This window comes from Mycteria americana, chromosome 5 (assembly GCF_035582795.1).
Source record: "Mycteria americana isolate JAX WOST 10 ecotype Jacksonville Zoo and Gardens chromosome 5, USCA_MyAme_1.0, whole genome shotgun sequence".
In the NCBI taxonomy this organism is placed as follows: Eukaryota; Metazoa; Chordata; class Aves; order Ciconiiformes; family Ciconiidae; genus Mycteria; species Mycteria americana.
Genome location: NC_134369.1, coordinates 3,912,186 through 3,930,036, shown reverse-complemented (window position 1 = coordinate 3,930,036; position 17,851 = coordinate 3,912,186). Strand labels below are relative to the sequence as shown.

At 40.4% G+C, this 17,851-nt stretch overlaps 1 long non-coding RNA gene across 5 annotated transcripts in view; it reads left to right on the top strand.

Moving 5' to 3' along the window:
* LOC142410087 (uncharacterized) overlaps positions 1 to 16,512 on the top strand; it is a 183,137-nt gene extending 166,625 nt beyond the window's left edge. For 3 of the 5 annotated variants that reach the window (XR_012775832.1, XR_012775831.1, XR_012775834.1), the window contains 4 exons: positions 2,335 to 2,394; positions 7,040 to 7,222; positions 13,989 to 14,117; positions 14,750 to 16,512. This is a non-coding gene — a long non-coding RNA (uncharacterized LOC142410087). Of the gene's footprint in view, positions 1 to 2,334; positions 2,395 to 6,656; positions 6,962 to 7,039; positions 7,223 to 13,988; positions 14,118 to 14,749 lie in introns of those variants that run through there. The other 2 variants (XR_012775830.1, XR_012775833.1) reach the window with 2 other exon arrangements.
* The last annotated feature ends 1,339 nt before the right edge of the window (positions 16,513 to 17,851 follow it).

Sequence of the window (17,851 nt, the reverse complement as noted above, 5' to 3'; positions counted from 1 at the left end):
AGAATGGGTCACCCAATTCAAGGGTGATGATAAATATCTGTCCCTCCGAATTAGGCCAAAGACACCAGAGTACAGGACAGCTACTGTTGATTATTGGATAGTTAATGTATAGAGGACAAAAGGTGCTGAGGCCTGGTCACTTTTTGGATCATTAATATGGATTTAGGCCTATTGTTAAAAAAAAAAGCACACGCACACAAAAAACTAGGTTAGCAAGAACATGCATAACTTTCCATTTGGGATAGAATGTATAGATGGCGGGTAGCTTCACGGTGTTGAGGGTGTGGCTTTTACATGAAGTTGATGGTGCTTTTAGATATGCAAACAAAATATTTTGGGGTCAGGCTGAAAACAGTTTGTTCTCCCCCATGCTTACAAATGCAGTGTAAGTAAAAGGCACCGTGGATGCCTTTAAATAGGCAGAAATGACTCCAGGAAGGGGAATATGCAGTAAAGCAGCATTCAGTTCAGAAGGAGCTAGAGAGCTGCTGCTGAGGCATATCACATGGTTTGCACTGAAAACCATCCATTATTGCCAAGACTCTTTTCTGAAACTCCGCTTTATTTTCAAAACACCTTTTTCTACTTAAATAATGAAAGGACTGGAGAGTATCTGTAACCCCAATTCATTCATTTAGTGATTGCTATCTTCTCGCGTTAGTGACAGATTATTCCTTGCAGGTAGCACTTAAGTGTGATGCAACACACTGCTTTGATTTTAATAGCAGATAATGTGAAAATATCAAGGCAGTTTTGCAGACAGAGGCTCTTGCCATTCCAAATAAGACCGAATTAAGACCCTTTTCCAAAAGACTCAGTGCTGTAACTCACTGGAAATGTTAAATGCTTGGCAGGAACATCCCTTAGGATTTGTTTATCTAAAAGTCTAATTGCAGCACCCACAACTTTCCCTGAATTCAATGTCCCACAGGATCAGACTGACATATCAGTGTCTATAATTTATTACAGCAGTTTGCTCTGCATGGAAGATCCAGTCTGATAGGGAGCTAAGTGTCCTGTAAAGAAGTAAGTGTTAAGTACAGCATATCTTTGCAGAGTCAGGCCCCTCAGTTAGTTTTACTCCACTCAGCCCTACCTCTGTGCATTGTCACACCCTTTACATCCTGCCACTGAGCTATGAGAGACGTGGCTATGGCATTCTTCTAGAGCAAGGCTCTGCCAGATGATGACACCAACGCATGTGCCAATTCAGTAGCGCAAGGTAGCTGTAATTCGCTCCGTGTTTCCCTCTTCCTAATTTCCTCCACCCTCAGGGATGCAACTGTTGCAAGGAGTGTCCCTGTTTTCCTGGCACGCTGGCATGTGGAAAAGTTCTGCTAGCTATTGTAGTCAGAAATCGCAGTCTCACTGGTGGTGCCAGACAGCAATCTTTTGAGTACAGGAGGATCAACAAGTCAACTCTAGTTTGCTGAGACACCTCAGCCGTCCTGACGTGCTGATTTGAGTAGGGACTGTGAGTGCTGGCTTAGCGGAATACATTCACATCTTTATCCAGGTTCAGCTATGCAGATCTGGAAAACAAAAATGCAGGCTGATCAGAAATAGGGATACCTACAGCTCCTGAATTTCCCTTGCTGGGGTAAGACTCAAGGGACTTAAGGGACAAACTCTGGAGCTGGTCTACGGTGGCAGATTTATATCCTCAGTGGATGAGACCCAGAAGGGAATGTCTAATGTATCCTGTACACAAATTGTATATCAGCAAAAGATATCGAAAAGATTTTGAAACACACTGTTCCCAAATCTATTTTTTCCCATTCAAACTCAAGTGACACATACCATTTTATTTACCTGCACTAGATTCTACTATTTTGGGATTATTATTGGTAAGATTCATACTCCTCCATGAAATCAATTTTTAGAATTAATTTTCCAGAACATATTTTCTGTGCATGAATCTGCACATGTGTTTCTGCTAGAATATACATTTTCTCTGCAGACTGAAGCCTTTGGGGTCTGAAAGTTGTACCAAAAAAAAAAAAAAGTCAACCTTTTGTATCATTGTAACAACTAAAATTTGAAGATGTTTTGATCTGGGATTTCGTCAATGTGTTTTCTAATATGCGTTGAAGATTATATTATACAAAAGGAAGTGCACAGTGTAGTAAGGTTGCTTGCTAATGCCTCTGTTTCTTAAAGGCATAGACCTGTCAGTGTTCTGACTGGTATCATCAGACATCCTCAGATATCAACACCTATTCCATTATAATGACAGATTTGATAGTCTGTGGGAAATACGTAAAAACCATAATTCAGAAAACTACACTAAATTACTTTTTTTTTTTATTTGGTTATTTCCTAAATATGTCACAGGACCAGCATGGCTGTATTAGCTTGATGCCTATCAGAAACCAGTGGGAACCATGTCAAAATGTAAGTTAAAAAATGAAAATATATTTCTTTCCTTTTTAAAGTTGATTGTAAAAAACCTTGTGCATACACACATGCTACATTTATAAAAATAATTCCTAACACCCTCTAAAAAAGTCTAATCATAATATCTCAAATATGTGGCCAATATATATGGGATTATTTTGCAGCAGTGGGTTAAGCATATTGCTGGCAAAGAACTCCAGGACACGATGATATAAATTCACAGAAATAGTGCTTGCTAATGCAGTAAATGACGACAGCTGCTGTAACTGCTGAACTAAAAGGGAGCTCTATCCAAGAATAATGAATATTTCCCATTGCATTTCAGAAGTGCATGCTTTGCACATGTGAGTTTGGGTCATAACTCAGTCAGCCCTATGTATCCCTCCGTTTACTGCATGCTAATATTTAGGTGAATTAATTAAAGGTCCAAAGTTAATTGTGCACGTACTCAGCATGAGAATTCCAGCAAGGCAGTGCCTGGTAGCCAAGTCCATGGCGCAGTCATGGGCCCGGTACTGCCTGGTCAGCGCAGAGCCCCTTGCAATGCCTGGCTCACCCCAGCCTGCTGAAGGCAATGGCACTCCTGCCGTAAACTGCCAGGGCGAGAAAGCCATTCGGCTTCCTATTGCAGCCCGGTAACAATCTGCCCGTTTGTGCCGGTGGTTTTTGTGCTGTGACTACCTTTCCAACAGGAACTGGACTGAGATCACTGGCTTATTCCAGTCTAGCCACTGAAAGGCTGCCTGTTTATTAAAACCATACTCTCCGTGAAATGCATCTTTGTCTATGAAATGGCATGGCCATTACATAATAAGTTGGTGATTTATGGTCGTCAGATAGCGTGTTTGCAGTAGGCAGAGCAGTAGGCCTTGAGGGATCAGGATTTGTTAGCCAAGGCTGTCCATCTCCAGGTGCTTTCAAGCTTGCTTGCTTCATTGAAACATAGTAATCGATGGGACGTAGCTTCTCAAAGAGTGAACAGCACTATTTCTACCATTGGATGAGGCAAACGCAAACCAGCAGCTATAGTGTAAAACATATCAGACGCATCTGAAGCGCCTGGACACCTGTCAGGGTGACGTGGAAAGTTACCTGGGTTATCTCTAGAGCTCGGGTATTGGTAGCAGTCTAGCTGTGGTAGGATGGAGCACCGTGAACATTAATTTACCCAACTGAGAAGTGCTTGAGGCTGTGGTTCCACAAACATTTTTCTCTGTGGCAATTTTGGCTCCAGCAGGTCATGCTGCCACCACCCAGGGCTGTTTGCGGCAGTCCCTACACTGCCCTCTTTGTTCTGCTCGGAGGGGTGGCAGGAGCATGGGAGCAGGCAGCAGCAAGCCAGAATGGGCATCGCCTGCTGATGCCGACTCTGTGTCCTGGAGAAATGTGTGTGTAACCACAACCCGAGGGGCAGGATGAATAAGCTTATGTGGAAGCCTATTACTAAATCATTCTGGAAAATAGGCTCTAGGCTCTTTTGAAAATGTTACCCATTGCTAGTAGGGACTAGATGTCTTAAAGTAAAGGCAAAAGGCCATTTAGTCTATTCCTTTAAGCGCATGGCGTCATGTATAAAAGGAATCACCAGCACAGCTGCCGTTAGTGGAAGATGTGAACTTTCTCAGCAAGTAATTGATGGCCATAAAGATTACACTGCCCTCTCTAAAGTGGTTCCTGGTGTTAAACTAATCAGTGCCAAGTACAGTAGCTGTTGATCTGTGCCAAGAACCTCTCTTTTCTGTTACCTGGGTTAAGTCTATTCCCTGGATGCAAAAGTAACATTTCATAAGTATTGAAGCCAAAGCAAAATATGACAAAGTGGATATCTGTTACAGGGAGTTAGGAAAGAGGTCTATTATGTCAGTTTATCTGAAAATTCTGGCAGTGAAATGTTCCTTGCTCGTTTGATTGTGTGTTATCAAAGGGCGTGTGCAATGTCTGAGAGCAGCAAACAAAGCTAGATTCCTGTGAGTAAATTATCCACCATGAATTACTCAACAGCTCCATACCAGTCAAGTTACAAATATTAGTATACATTGGCATGCATGTTACCAGTGTGGTATCAGCTGATGTTGTTAAGGTGTGATGCAATAAATTGCCTAAATGATTCTGTGTACCATTATACGGTAAGCGTGCAAGACCCCCTCTGCCTCCTACGGGTGCCCACACAGCTCCATGCATTACGCCTTGAAAACATTCATTTGCAAGTATGGCCCTAAGCGGTACAAAGCAAAAACTTCCACTCTTGCACTAAATCCTAGAAATTAGGTATGGAAGAAAGCAAAGACCTCCTGCCTCCTACAATCGGTTTGGCAAAGGCAGGTGACAAGAGGCTGATACTTATTAGCCTTTTTACAACACTAAATCTGCCATTCATCACAGTCCCTATGACAAGAACGTTATTTGTCCGCTTGGCTGACCTAACTCCAGGACCGTGCCAGCAAGTCCAGGTACGGCTGTGCACTGTGGTGGTTATCCTGGCTGGCCTCGAACAGGCCAGCAACATCAGTCAGGAGTTACTTGCCAAGCTGTCCTTTACCAAAAAAAGCAAGCCAAACTGTTGACAGAGAGATGCCGAAGCCTTTGTAATGCCTACAGCCAAGCGTGCCCCATGCTGTGATCTCATCAGATGTCATGTGCTAACTCGGTACTTCATGGAGGGCTTTTATAGTGTGTATGGGAGGCACTGTTGGTGAATAAGTGGCACGCTTTCTTCTGAATCTGGCTTAAACTCGATTATTAGTGGACACTGTAGGTGCCTACTCCCGTAACAGTCTTGCTAGCAACCTCTTCTGTTGCTGTGGCCATTTTTCCATCATTTTTGCAAAAGTGCATGTGATAATGTAATTAATGACTACGCTTCTTATGGTAACGGAAGCAGACAAGTGCTGCAGGGTGGATCTCGCATCTAACCGTACAGGGCAGGTGTGCAGTCAGGAAACAGAGGGACATGGTGTTCCCCAGCATCAGGCAGTCCCCATTTTTGGCTGGGGGTATGGGAAGTGTGACATAAAAGGGGCAAAGACCATGAGAGAAGAAAGTAGGAGCAACAGGCATGTCCTGAAGCTGCGGCGAAGACAGGAGGAAGACAAAATGACTGATTCTCCCTGTAGAAAATGTGTGTGTCAAGCAAAGCGGATCAGCTATCAGAGAATAAGCAAAAACAGATCTGAGAAGTTACCCTTTTCCGGGCTATAGAGCCAAGTTCAGATTCTTTCAGGAACTGATTCCATTTACATCGATGAGAGGAGAAAATACCTGCTTACACTGAAATATGTGATTTCCATCGCTGAATTACAGGTTTATGCACTCAAACATATGGCCCATGTCCCCCTGACCCCACCAGGAACACAGTTGCACAGCTTCTGTCATAGCTGGCTTGCCGTGCGGCGTTGGCGGGATTTCCAGATTTGGCATAGAAAGTTTCTGCTCCATGACCCCAGCTTTTTGCAGCCCCTCTGGTACGTACAGAAGGGCATCCTTTCCCAGCACTCATGGCACACCAGTGAAATGCTCGCTAACGTAACAAAGAGCAGATCAGCCCTTTAGACTTCAGTTGTCTGCTCTACTTTTCATGGATACAGCATACACCTTTTGCCAGCAGGTAGGATGCACAGACTTGTGGAGTGTACGCATTCGTTGCTTGCATGGGCTTGTATCCTATTGTATGAACTTGGCTAAACAGCAGCATTTTAGATTTAGCTTAATTGTCAGTAACACCTTTAACTCAACTCTTCCATAATAGAGTGGTGTACAGCTCCGTCCATTAGCATCCTTCTGAATTACTGTAGAAATTTTTGTCACAAAAGACATTTTTAAAATAAGCAAAGAATCATACCCAGTTATTCAAAAAATAGCATCATTAATTCAAACTTTATTAATATTTTGCTCTACTTAAATTTTGGTATACTTCCTATGTAGACCCAGATATGTATACATGCACGGCGCACACACACATGCACAGATTTTTGTATATGTGTGTGTGTAAATATATATACACACGTGTGTGTGTTTCAAAAAAAAAAATATATATATGTATGTTTGCCTGGAATGTATGTGAATTGTCAGCGTGTTTGTAGAATGTTCTCTAAGAAGTTTTGGAGTTCACCAGTGATATGTCATTATTGATGATTTGTTTGTATTACAGAAGTGCCTACAGAACCTAGCCAAAACAGGGATCAGGTTGTGTTAAACAGTCTTCAAATGGTTCCTGCTTTGATGCAAATGTTTTAGAGAGGAAGTGAAGAGAAAGAAAGCTGTAAGAACTACAAAGCAGACTAGTGGTTTAGCTGGAAATAAATTTTGGTGCCCTGACTAATACCTTTTGATTCTCACTGGCTTCACGTATTGCAGTGTGATTAATCATGTATCAGCAGCAGAATTTGTCTGAATGAATATTATCACAGATCGCTCTGATGCTCAGTCCTGCAGGGCTCCAAGCACTTGATGGCAGCCTTCAGAAACTCCTGCTCTACTGTTCAGAGTCCTGACGCTGAATTTACTCCCCTCGTGCTGTGATCAGATCTGGCTAGGACCGTGCTTTGCCCTCAGCACTCAGTCCAAGGTCCCTCTGAAGTTCCAAAGATGTGAGTTGCATTTTATTCCCATTATTCCTCATTTTCACATGCTTGTTCACATCCAGGTTCCGGAAGAAGCTTCAAGAGGAAGTGCCAGAATCTTATTAAGGAAAGATTGTTGTGCTTTTACTCCCTGAGGAGGCCTGGTGAGATTATAAAGACAGCAGCATGCTCCTGCAGAAGGCTGAGAGGTGAAGGAAGCAGACAAGATGCAAAAGTGAATAGGAAGAAGGAAAAGTGTAAAAGAGGTACAGTGCATGGGAACATAAAGAGAAAGGAAACGACTGATGAGGGAGAATGTGAGTCTTCTCTGGCTCACCGTGTTACGATATCACTGTCTGCATTTGTCACATCATTTAACAGTGACCTGCAAACGATTATTTCTATTGCATTTATGCTTTTCATCGCTTCTTGATGATTTACAATGAAAGCTTGAAAGAGTTCACAGCTTGATTTTTTTAATATACTCGTTGTTGTTCTGTATCTCAAGCTTTTTGTATACACAAAATTCTTGCCAGCACAACTAAATTAGTTTAGATTGATTTTGATCTGTTAATCTACAGTCCTTCTACAGACACCCAAATCCTCACCAGCACCTGGGGGGGACACTTGGGTTGGTGCAGTCATTTTCGATAGCTCTAGTTTCTGTCCATAAGAGATGCTCAACCTGGCAAAGCTTTTGCTGGCAGACAGGCTTTCAAAATGTCAGGAAGATAGAGATGAGGGAAGGGAGAGAGAGTGGTATTTTACAGGCAATACTTGCATGTGCTAAATAAAAAATGAGGGGAGGATTTATTTCCCTGCCTCAATTCCTTTTGCAGTTCACCTTTAAAGGAAAATATTTATTAATGCACATGTATTAAATGTGCTCATGTTCCGTTATGATTGTTGTTTAAGGAATAGGATATTCATTACATGTAAGCACATTGAGCTCACAGAAACAGCTGGAAAAATATTATAAGCATTCAGTACACACAAGTGAAGAAACAAGCATGTATGTGTACGTGTTTATGTTTATGCGCACGTGTATTAAACACCACACAGCACATTATCTGGGAGAGGGCCCTCACAAGGACATGGATGATATACATGCACGATGTATTTAAAATAACAGAGTAAGAGGTGAAAACAAATCCAAAGATCAAACAGAAGAGAGTATAGAAGAGAAAATAGGGAACACACCGAGAGGAAGTGGTGCTAAAAACTGGCTGTATTCCATATTAGTTAATTCAGATTTCCAGATTAAGACAAACTAATTTTGTAATTTCTTTTTTTGCTCTTTCATTGAAAACAGATACGCCCCAATCCAAGGAGATGTCCAAATGCTAACTTTAAGCATGGAAGTAATCCCAGTGAAGTTGTTTTCCTGCGTATTCAGAAAAGCCACGATTTCACTGTAGTTAAAAAGATCAACAGGCTCTAGGTTAGTGGAGAGGGGAAAATAACTATTACATTTATATATATTTAATTATATATGTGAAGAAGAGAAAGCTTGTAGTATGAGGGAGAAGCTTAAAATTGAAGAAGAAGAAGAAGGGAAACATAAGGAGAGCAGGTAGATCTGTATCCACCAAGCTCATTTTTTTAATATATTAAGAAGAAAACCTGAACAGTACTAACTTTTTTTACTATCTTAAGATAGTAGAACAATAAGGTAAAAGGGATAGAACTGGCTTTATTTCAGAAAAAATCCATATCATGTAATGACTATAGGGATCATTAAATGTTTTCCTTTCCAACAGTAACTTTAATAAGTTCCAACAGGAGCTTATTAAACACAAACTACTGAAATCAGAGTTAAGATCAAAATATCCATATATCCGTACCCAGGAATTTGAAAGGAGCTCAGTGGTTTTCTGGAGTGCCAGTGCACGCAATAGATAGCAGGTGGGTATAAGCTTCCAGAAACACTAAGCACCAAATACCGTCTATGAAAAAGAAGCTGTCAAATAGGGATGTGAAAGGCGTATTGCTCCTGCATTTCTCTAGAATAACATAGTGAAGATTAAGGTGGGTTCTATATTGCTGCAAATTTTGGAATCAGAGTATAGATGTTCTGAAATATATGCTCTAGTATGAGTAAGAGTCTATTTAGGAAACCCTGTAGACTATATTGGGAGTAGAACTACGGGATAAATGTACATGCACTTATGTCTAACTTCCTGTTCTCAAAACCTGACTATATGAAATGGCTTCGTACTCAATATGCTGAACTTCATACGTCCTAACATGTATTTTTAAACATGTACATTAAACATGTCTTTCCTTATGCCTTGCATTGCAAAGCCAAGATGCTAACTCGGGGCTTTCGCTGCACCTCCAGCAGCACACCTCAGAGTGACAGGCTGCAACTTGACCTGAAGTCTCCTTTGTAAATTTTGTCTTGGATGAGCCAAATGCAGTCTCCTGTATGAATCTATAGAATTAAACATATCGTCTTTGATCTAAACCAATACAAGCTCAGTTATGAGAAACAACGTGGCAATCTGTATCATGGTCAAAAGATGCTGGATGCTCATTTCTTTTGTTCCTTGTTTTGATGCAACACTAGTGCATCTATTATTTTATTAAACAATCCTGTACCACAAAAACTAGTTGTCTGTGAAGCACTTCCTGATGTTCCCTGGAGAACTGATCAGCAAACAGTATTTTTTACATATATACACCATATTGCTTTATTACCTCAATACTTTCTACAATACCTTCTAATTTTTGAGTAACCTCTTATTCTGGCAACAGCACGGTGAAAGGAGGTTTTGTTACAGTACTCTTAGATCCTGGTAGCAGGATTCTTACTGGAGATAATTAGCAAAACCTCCTTGAGCCCCAGAGATCACCATTTGTAATGAATAACCAAAAGGCTGTTGCATCCAGAGGACGCCATGCTTGAGCTTACGTGGAATATCAAAGCTGAGACTGATATTGGACTGGTCTTTATGTACCAGTGTGGGCAGCTACCAAGAGAAAAGGATTTATTTGCTCTTTTGTTTTTTCTCAGCTGCACCACCACTTATTCATGCTAACAGTCATGGTATGTAGAACATCACTGATATTCCTTCACTTGCAAGCTTCAGTGAAGCTGAAGGTATTAACACTTGGTCAGACCTTCAGGAGCTAAAATATTTTTCTCCTTTGTGTTAAAAAGGAGATGAGTGAGCCAAAAGCTAACGGTATCTTTATTTGTTGGTCCTTCCCAAAATCTGATAATCTAAACAGGGAATAACTAATGTTTCTCAACTCCTTGCTCACTTCGTTGAATGAAATAGTATTGATTTATAAGCTGCTGAAATATAAAAGTATTATATGGAGACATCAGAAAAATGGGGATCAGACTGCGTAGGTAGAGAGCTATATAACATGGATATTATTGGTTTAATTGCATGAATTAAGGTTTCTAAGTAGGCTTCTGTTATCTTCTGGAGAAAGGAGAAAGAAAAGCAAAGGTACTGTTACAAGGACATAAATTGAAAGGAGCAGCAGCAAAGAAAATAAATATTGTCATTTTTAGTGGCATCTTCATTGATTATATGAATTTGGGTTCAACAGAGAACGTTTATACAATTAGAGCTTTTCCTTTTTATCTGCACTGTCAGATTGTCTCTAGGTTGCCAGATAAATTAAACAGCTGCCAAAAAAGCTTTCTGTGGATGTAGACAGCTCACAGCAAGTTGATCCTTAATTTTTTTCAGAACCTACCTTCTGTCAAAAACTCATAGGAGTTACAAAAACCCACAACAAACCCAACGATTCAGTGTAAGAATTACAGTTGGCTGTTAGGGCCTCTAATTGCCTAGTGTCCTTGGCAAGAACAAACCCAGAGCCATATCATTTGATATCTTGAACCATAACCTGCAATAATCCATACTCTTTAATCCTTCATATAGCTGTCGCTATGTCATCACAATTTATTTTAAAATGGTATTCTTTAGTACTAATCTCATTCCTAATCATTCATATTAATGTTAGCATTAGGGTGAATTAGGGCATTATTTGCCTAATATGTGCCATATGTGACACTTAAGTACTGGTAAGTAATTGCATATCAGGAAGACAGCATTAAATGTGAATGGCACATACAGTACGAAAAATGGAAGAGACCAATATTAAACTTTTAATAGAAACAACTTCAGGAAAACTTTCCCACAGGCAACAGAACTCTGATATTTTTAGCTGGTTGAGGCCAATGTATGTTAAGAATAGCATTCACTGCAGTGGGAAAATACACAATTTCTATTATGGGGCAGTCAGAATAACAACATACTGATGATACACTGGTATAAAATATGTAATTATCTAGCATGCAAAAGAATAAATCACATAAACTGTTTACAGTAGGAATTGTGAAAGGACAATGACACATTGTTGTCTTCTTTGTGTAGCAAGGATAAAGTTTGGCTTCTAAAATTGCAAAATCTAATTCATGGTGTTTATGTGATGCTTCCTGCAAGAAGACTCTGATAAGATTTTTTATTTCCAATAAATTAGGTTAGATATTAGCTTGGTTAAAATGGCAGATAGAACTGGATAAAATTAGAAAGATGTTAGCTTGGATAACATTTTGTGTTTCTTCACCTTGTACCGTTAGACTAAAATTATACAGAATAGTCCTCCTTTCCCATGCAACTGCAGCTAACTGCAATTTTGCTTCTAGAACCATTACTGTATTGTAATTCATAGGGTGCAAAATTCGTCATCATACCAGAAGTGAAGTCACACTCTTTTAACACTATGCATGGAATGCTTATTCTTATTACAGAACTACTAGTCCATCATATTAATAATTATTAATAATGCAGAGAACAAAGGCATTGTGTGCCCTCATCTATCATCATATATAAAAATAGTTTTAATTGATAAGCCCCGTCTGTTCTGTGTGCTATTATTGTATCACTGTAAGTTGTAAAAATAGGGTGAAATCAATATTTTTTATCTGTCCTCCTTGGTAGCAAAGAAAGACCTAAGCTTCAGGATTAGTGGGCAGATATGAGGAGGATTTCTTTCTTTGTGATACAAATCTGTATTAATTGATTTTTCTTGATGTGGATTAATTGCAGCTCTTTATTAGGAATAATATCACAAATAAACTATAGACAAGTATAGATTGCTAAGCCTAGATTTCAACTGAATGAGGCTAATCAATATCTAAGTCTGTAATTTAAAGCAATTCATTAAGGCCTCAGGAAAAGCTAAATAATATATGTGAGAAATGTCTCATCTGGAGCCTTCAAGGAATTTCTCCCTAAACAGAATAAATACATTTGTAATATATAATTATTGCAGATTAAGCTTGCTCAAATGCTTTTCATTTGCCAGCTATTACGCTAAGGGTGCGGAGGAACATCTCTGCAGCTCAGGCTGTGGTAGCAACATCCTGATGGGCCAGAGCCCCTCTCCGTGTTTATCATCAGGCTTTCAGTTCAGGGGAGGAGAACAGCTGCCATGCGTTGCAATACCTCAAATTTCTGTTTACCTTTTCAGTAACAAAAGTGTTCATATTCTCATTTTAAGGAAGTGTAATGTGTTGTATACTCACTATGGTTTCTGCTGGCCTACACTAGACAAGAGAAGTATACTTCAGTTTTGGCCAAGGCATTTAAGCACAAATGAGAGCCACCAAGCACAGCCCACAAACTACTGCTGTGCCAACAGGTAGGGAGGAGTGTTTCCCATGGGGACGCCGGTCTCTGGTCCCAGCCTGAAGGATTTCCCAGCCAGGGCCAGCTGGCCGTGCCTTCTGCTGGGGGCCCACTCGCTGCCTTCGGGTGCCAGTTCTTCGCCATCACCCACCCCTGTACCTGTGTGCTGTGCTTCTGAGGTGCCCAGCACACAGCTGGGACTCTCAGGATCACTTGTGTCTAAAAAGTAGACCCACATAGGATTAGTTTTCATCAGTATTGTATAGTAGATATATTTTGTGTCTTATAGGTCATTAAGAACTTTCCTTGGCTATTTTATATGTTGCATGATTTCAGATAGACAGTAATTAGACAGTAGATCATATACGATTTGAGGCTGAAGTTAGCCAACAGTTACAAAAAGCCCAGGAGAGCTTAGTGCTTCTGTTAATTTACATTCTTCATGTACAGCCACACAACATGTATAGCAATGTCTGTATTACCATCGCTTTAGACAACATTTTGGGTATCTGTAACAACTTTGATGCTGTTCAGTCTCTGATTGGACTGGTGCATCGTTCTTGCTCTTGGTTCAGTCAAAAGTACAGTTCAGGTTCTGATCTTAAGCATCCATTTGAAGTTAAATACATGAGCAAACATTATTAAAGTTGCTACTAATAACTACCCTTCAGGAAGTCATTTTAGTGACTTGTAGTGAGTGTGTATTATGCAAGGTGAATTGCAGGGTTCTGTGACTTAAGAGCTTGCAGAATATAAATTGTATCATAAAAGAAGGGAAGTGGCTGTAGCACTTGATTAATATGATTGCTATAATACTTGAGGCAGATCCTAGGTTTAGAAGCACTACATGTAAAACCTAGGATAAAACGCCTAAGTCAGAGCAACAACAACAAACAAAAAAGATACATTTCAAAATAATGTTGTAATAAGTATATTTTGAAAATACTTTTACATATTGGCATATTATCTTCTTGGGCATGTGTGTGGATAAGATAGAAACAGACTTCAAGCATATACTAGTTTCTGACCAGTTCAAATTTTACCACTTACCAAATTCATGGACTTCTTTGAAGTTGCAAAGGAAATGCATTTGCCTTAGTAGTTCCACCAGTTCTGCACTTAACAAAAAATTTCCTTTGTGTTGCTTAAGAAACTTGGTTTTAGAGCTAGAAATACCAAATTCTTAGTGCAAGTCCCAGGTTTCAGCAGGGCTACAGCAGGGATAAATGCAAACAATTTCTGCCTGGAAAACCATGAACACAACTTTGTCTACAGTAGAAGAAGCCAGGCAAAACATTCTGTCAACTCTCCAATGTGCATATACTGTTAACCAATGCTGTTATTACTCTAAACCTTGTCCTCTTTTTTCTTTGCCTAGGCTATTATCTGTCTTCTTGATACTACCTTGACTTCCAGTGCTGGAGCCTTTACTTTCCTCCAGTGGAGATAATAGAGTTTGACTCTCACTGTGAAGATACCATCGGCTATTAATTCTCATGCAGTGAAGGTAAGCTAACCGGGTATTTAACTTGGTTAAATGACTTGACTTTGACTTCTGGTTCCCATATACACTAGTTTGTTCTTGTCCTTGTATTAAGTATTGTTTTGATAGCTGAATTATCTAATTCAAAGTAGCTAGTACCTGAACTAGCTAACCACTTCTTGCAGGAAAGACTTAGCATGATTTGGGACTGATTTTCTGCATACTATGGTTCCTTTATACTACTGTACAGGAAATATTTATACTAAGTATATTTCATTGCTATAGAAATAATGCCCTACACAATTACATCATGAAAGATGTCAGAGGATAGAAATGTCTTGCTTTTTCTCATCTGTGTATGCTTCTTAGACCCTTTCTCAATTCCATATTGCTTTCATGGCAGCCCCATAAATCAAAGCCTAAATCTGAAGATGTGTGGAAATGGTAGGGCATAAATGCATCCAGGACAGACTTCTCTTGTATTTTACAGCTAACAAAGCCTAGAGAATAAACATCATAATAAGTCAGTGTGCCCTCTATCTGGCTTAGATTATCTGGAGGCCATCTGAATAAACTCTCAGCTGAAACAGGAAGCCCTGGGACTAGATCTTTCACCTTCCTTTGATTGTCATTTTCCAATTGTTTTCATTTTTCAGTGACGCCAGCACACTTTTTCATTGATGTTCCATTTTGGCCTGGACTGTGCCAGATCCACCCAGAGAAGTCAGAAGCCAAGAACAAACTGGGCCTAAATTAAGAGTGGACTTTCCTTGAGGCATCCTTGTACATAAGGTCCTGAAGTAAGATGCAGACAAGGCTGAAGTTTTGTATAAGTGGTGTTAAGACAGGGTGCTTCAAGTTCATCAGGCTTCTTCAATAGGTGGAAATAGCATGTGTGCACACGCACACATACTCAAAATCAAGGATACCAACAACAGAAATATTACTGTGAAAAGACGCTAAAATGTGTCCATATTTTTTTCCAAACTAGAAAACTATCACAGCTGACTAGATAGAGAGATATTTTTCTAATTTTCTAGTCTCTGATGTTAGCCTGGTAGTGCAAAGGAAACAGTACCACAAAAAAGTGGCATGGTGTAGCAATACAGGTTCAAATCTCCTCTCCTCTCCTCTCCTCTCCTCTCCTCTCCTCTCCTCTCCTCTCCTCTTATGGTTTATAAGCACTTACGGTTTCTGGAATATATTGCCCAGGTATAGATGTCTATCATCAACCAAATAAAGGCATAACATGCCAGCAAGTTCATCACAGTGATTTCCCATCTCTTTGATTTTGTTTGGTTCACAAGACCAAGCACTACGCTGTCTTGGTGAGAGTAGTTTGTTCATGTGTGACAAAGGAGAGAGAGATCTGGGTCCTTTATGTACATTGCTCATATTTATGAAGTCCTTGTCATCAGACCAAAACTCATTATTCCTTGGGAACAAGAGAGGGAGTTGGGACGAGTGTTAAGAAGGCTGGACTTTCTTTACCTTACGTGTGGCCTGTCCATTTTATGCTTGGGACTGGTTGGCAAGGAAAGCAAACCAATGTCCACACATCTATTTTTCTTGTGCAAAAGATTTCAGTTGCACAGGGGCTGTCAGTTTGGCACTCATCATTAACATTAAAGTTGAGAAGGGAAAGGCTGTTCTGGAACGGTCGAGCAGAGAAAGTCATCCGTATATTTGCATTTTAGTGCTATTAGTGGTGCCGAATTCAGAGCAGCTCTCTGGTCTGAGGACAGATTTGCAGGGTAACTGCATTTTTGTAGGTTTCCTTTGAAACAGAAACAAAACAGAAAAAGAAGCACCAAACCGCAATTTTAAAAATAGGATGCTTTAAGATGCCTCCTGAAAGTCACAGGCTGTCCTTATATCGTTCAATTTTTTGAATTCTTCAGGAGTGAGAACAGACTTGGTTGTCAACAGAGTGCTGTTCACAGAAACTAGGCAGGAAAATGAAAGAAGGCTCGCTATTGTTCGGTGATGTGGTGTAGGCTGCAAGAATGCGTTGGGAATGCAGCGCCTGCATGTCAGGCAGAGAGAGAGGTCTTTGTGTGAAAACACTGAGGCAGAGTGTCAATCATATAAATAACGATTATCTCATTTTTTTATCTTGATCACTGATATCATACTTCTTCAATTGGAGTCCATAAGGATAGTTACCGATTTCCTGGAACATACTGGTATCTAATCGAAGCTGTCCAGATACCACATGCAGGGGAGCTGACCTACCATGAAGTGAGGAACAGTGCTGGAAGTGTCATACCTCTCATCTGCCCTCTGCTTTATACCACTTTCTGACATAGTCTTGATCGTAATTTATGAACAGGTAACATACAACCACCCTGCGCTGGTGTGACTTAGAAGCAGCATTGTTTTTCCTGAAATACAGATATCTTTATCATTCCTCAGAAGAACGTGCATGATTTGAAATATTCATAATTGAAAAAGGAAAACATTGGCTAATAGAAAGGAAAGCTACAAACTTATGCAAATGTAAAAAACATGCTTTATCTCACAATGGTTAACATTGTGTCCGGGTGCAATGATGTAAGAGCACTGTTATGAGATTCCTCAAAATCCTGAACAAAATAGAGGCAACATGCCTGAAAAGGCTGCATTTGTGATTAAAAGAATTTTACTCTTTAAGCAAATTAACACTTGAAACAGAAGCTTGCAGAGCTGGGAATAACATACCTGTTATGACCTGAATTAAACTGACCTCTGAAGTCTCGCTTCTCAGGGGTTGGTGTTACTTTGTGATGCTTAAGGCAGATCCTCCTTTGAGGTAACACATCACTGTTTTGCTTGCCAGTAATGGGAGGAGATCACATGCTGAAAAAATCCACCTCACTGGGAGAATCCAAGCCAGTATTTTGTTAGCCTACACCATGTGCTGTGTAGCAGTCATGAGATATCTGTTTCAGCGGAGTTCAGCCAGGAGGAGCAAATCCTGGAAGCTGCTTTGAACACCCATGCAGATTTGATGTGGCACTCAGAGGTGAGAGCTGCCAGGTGACTAAGCAGGAGCTAAGTGGTCCTGAGCAGTACAGGAGACCCAGTCCTGCACCACCAAAATCAGGGAGAATTTTGCCAAAAAGTTACCTTTAATCACAGTGTTGCTGGGCACTGGCCACATTATTATTCCCGTGTACCAAGGCCCAGATGGGATGGCCTTATCTCACAAACACTTCTTCCTGACTTGGTAAGTGACTAATCTAGGGAGCAAGGAGTAGAGCAGGAAGGCTAATAATAAATACCTCTTAAGTCATGCTTCCTTAGGCTCCTAGCATATTCCATTCCACTTTATCCTGAGTATTGACAAGCAAGAGAATTTGACGAGAGAACATGGGATTTCCTCTTCCTCAGGTATAACTCTTGGAAACTCTTTAAGTCAGTATTACTGGTGATCCCACTGAGAGAAGCTGTCCTAGGTGCCACCACACCACCCCTAACCATTTGCCAGCAGAGGTCAGGAAGCTGACCCATGTTAAAACCACCTGATCTTCTACCAACCTAGTTTCAACCCTACGCAGATTTTTGGGGGCCAGATGACCATCTAGCTGCACAAACAGTTATATTAACAAGAGAGAAGACAGCATGGACAGGAGGAGGCAATAAGCAGCAAGGACCTAGGAGAGAGCAGGGCAGCTTGTGCTTCAGCTCCCTTTCAAGTCAGCACTCACTTGGGAACATCGGTACCTGCTCCGGCACACGGTGGCTTAGACTTCTACTGATTCACACCTGTCTCCTCT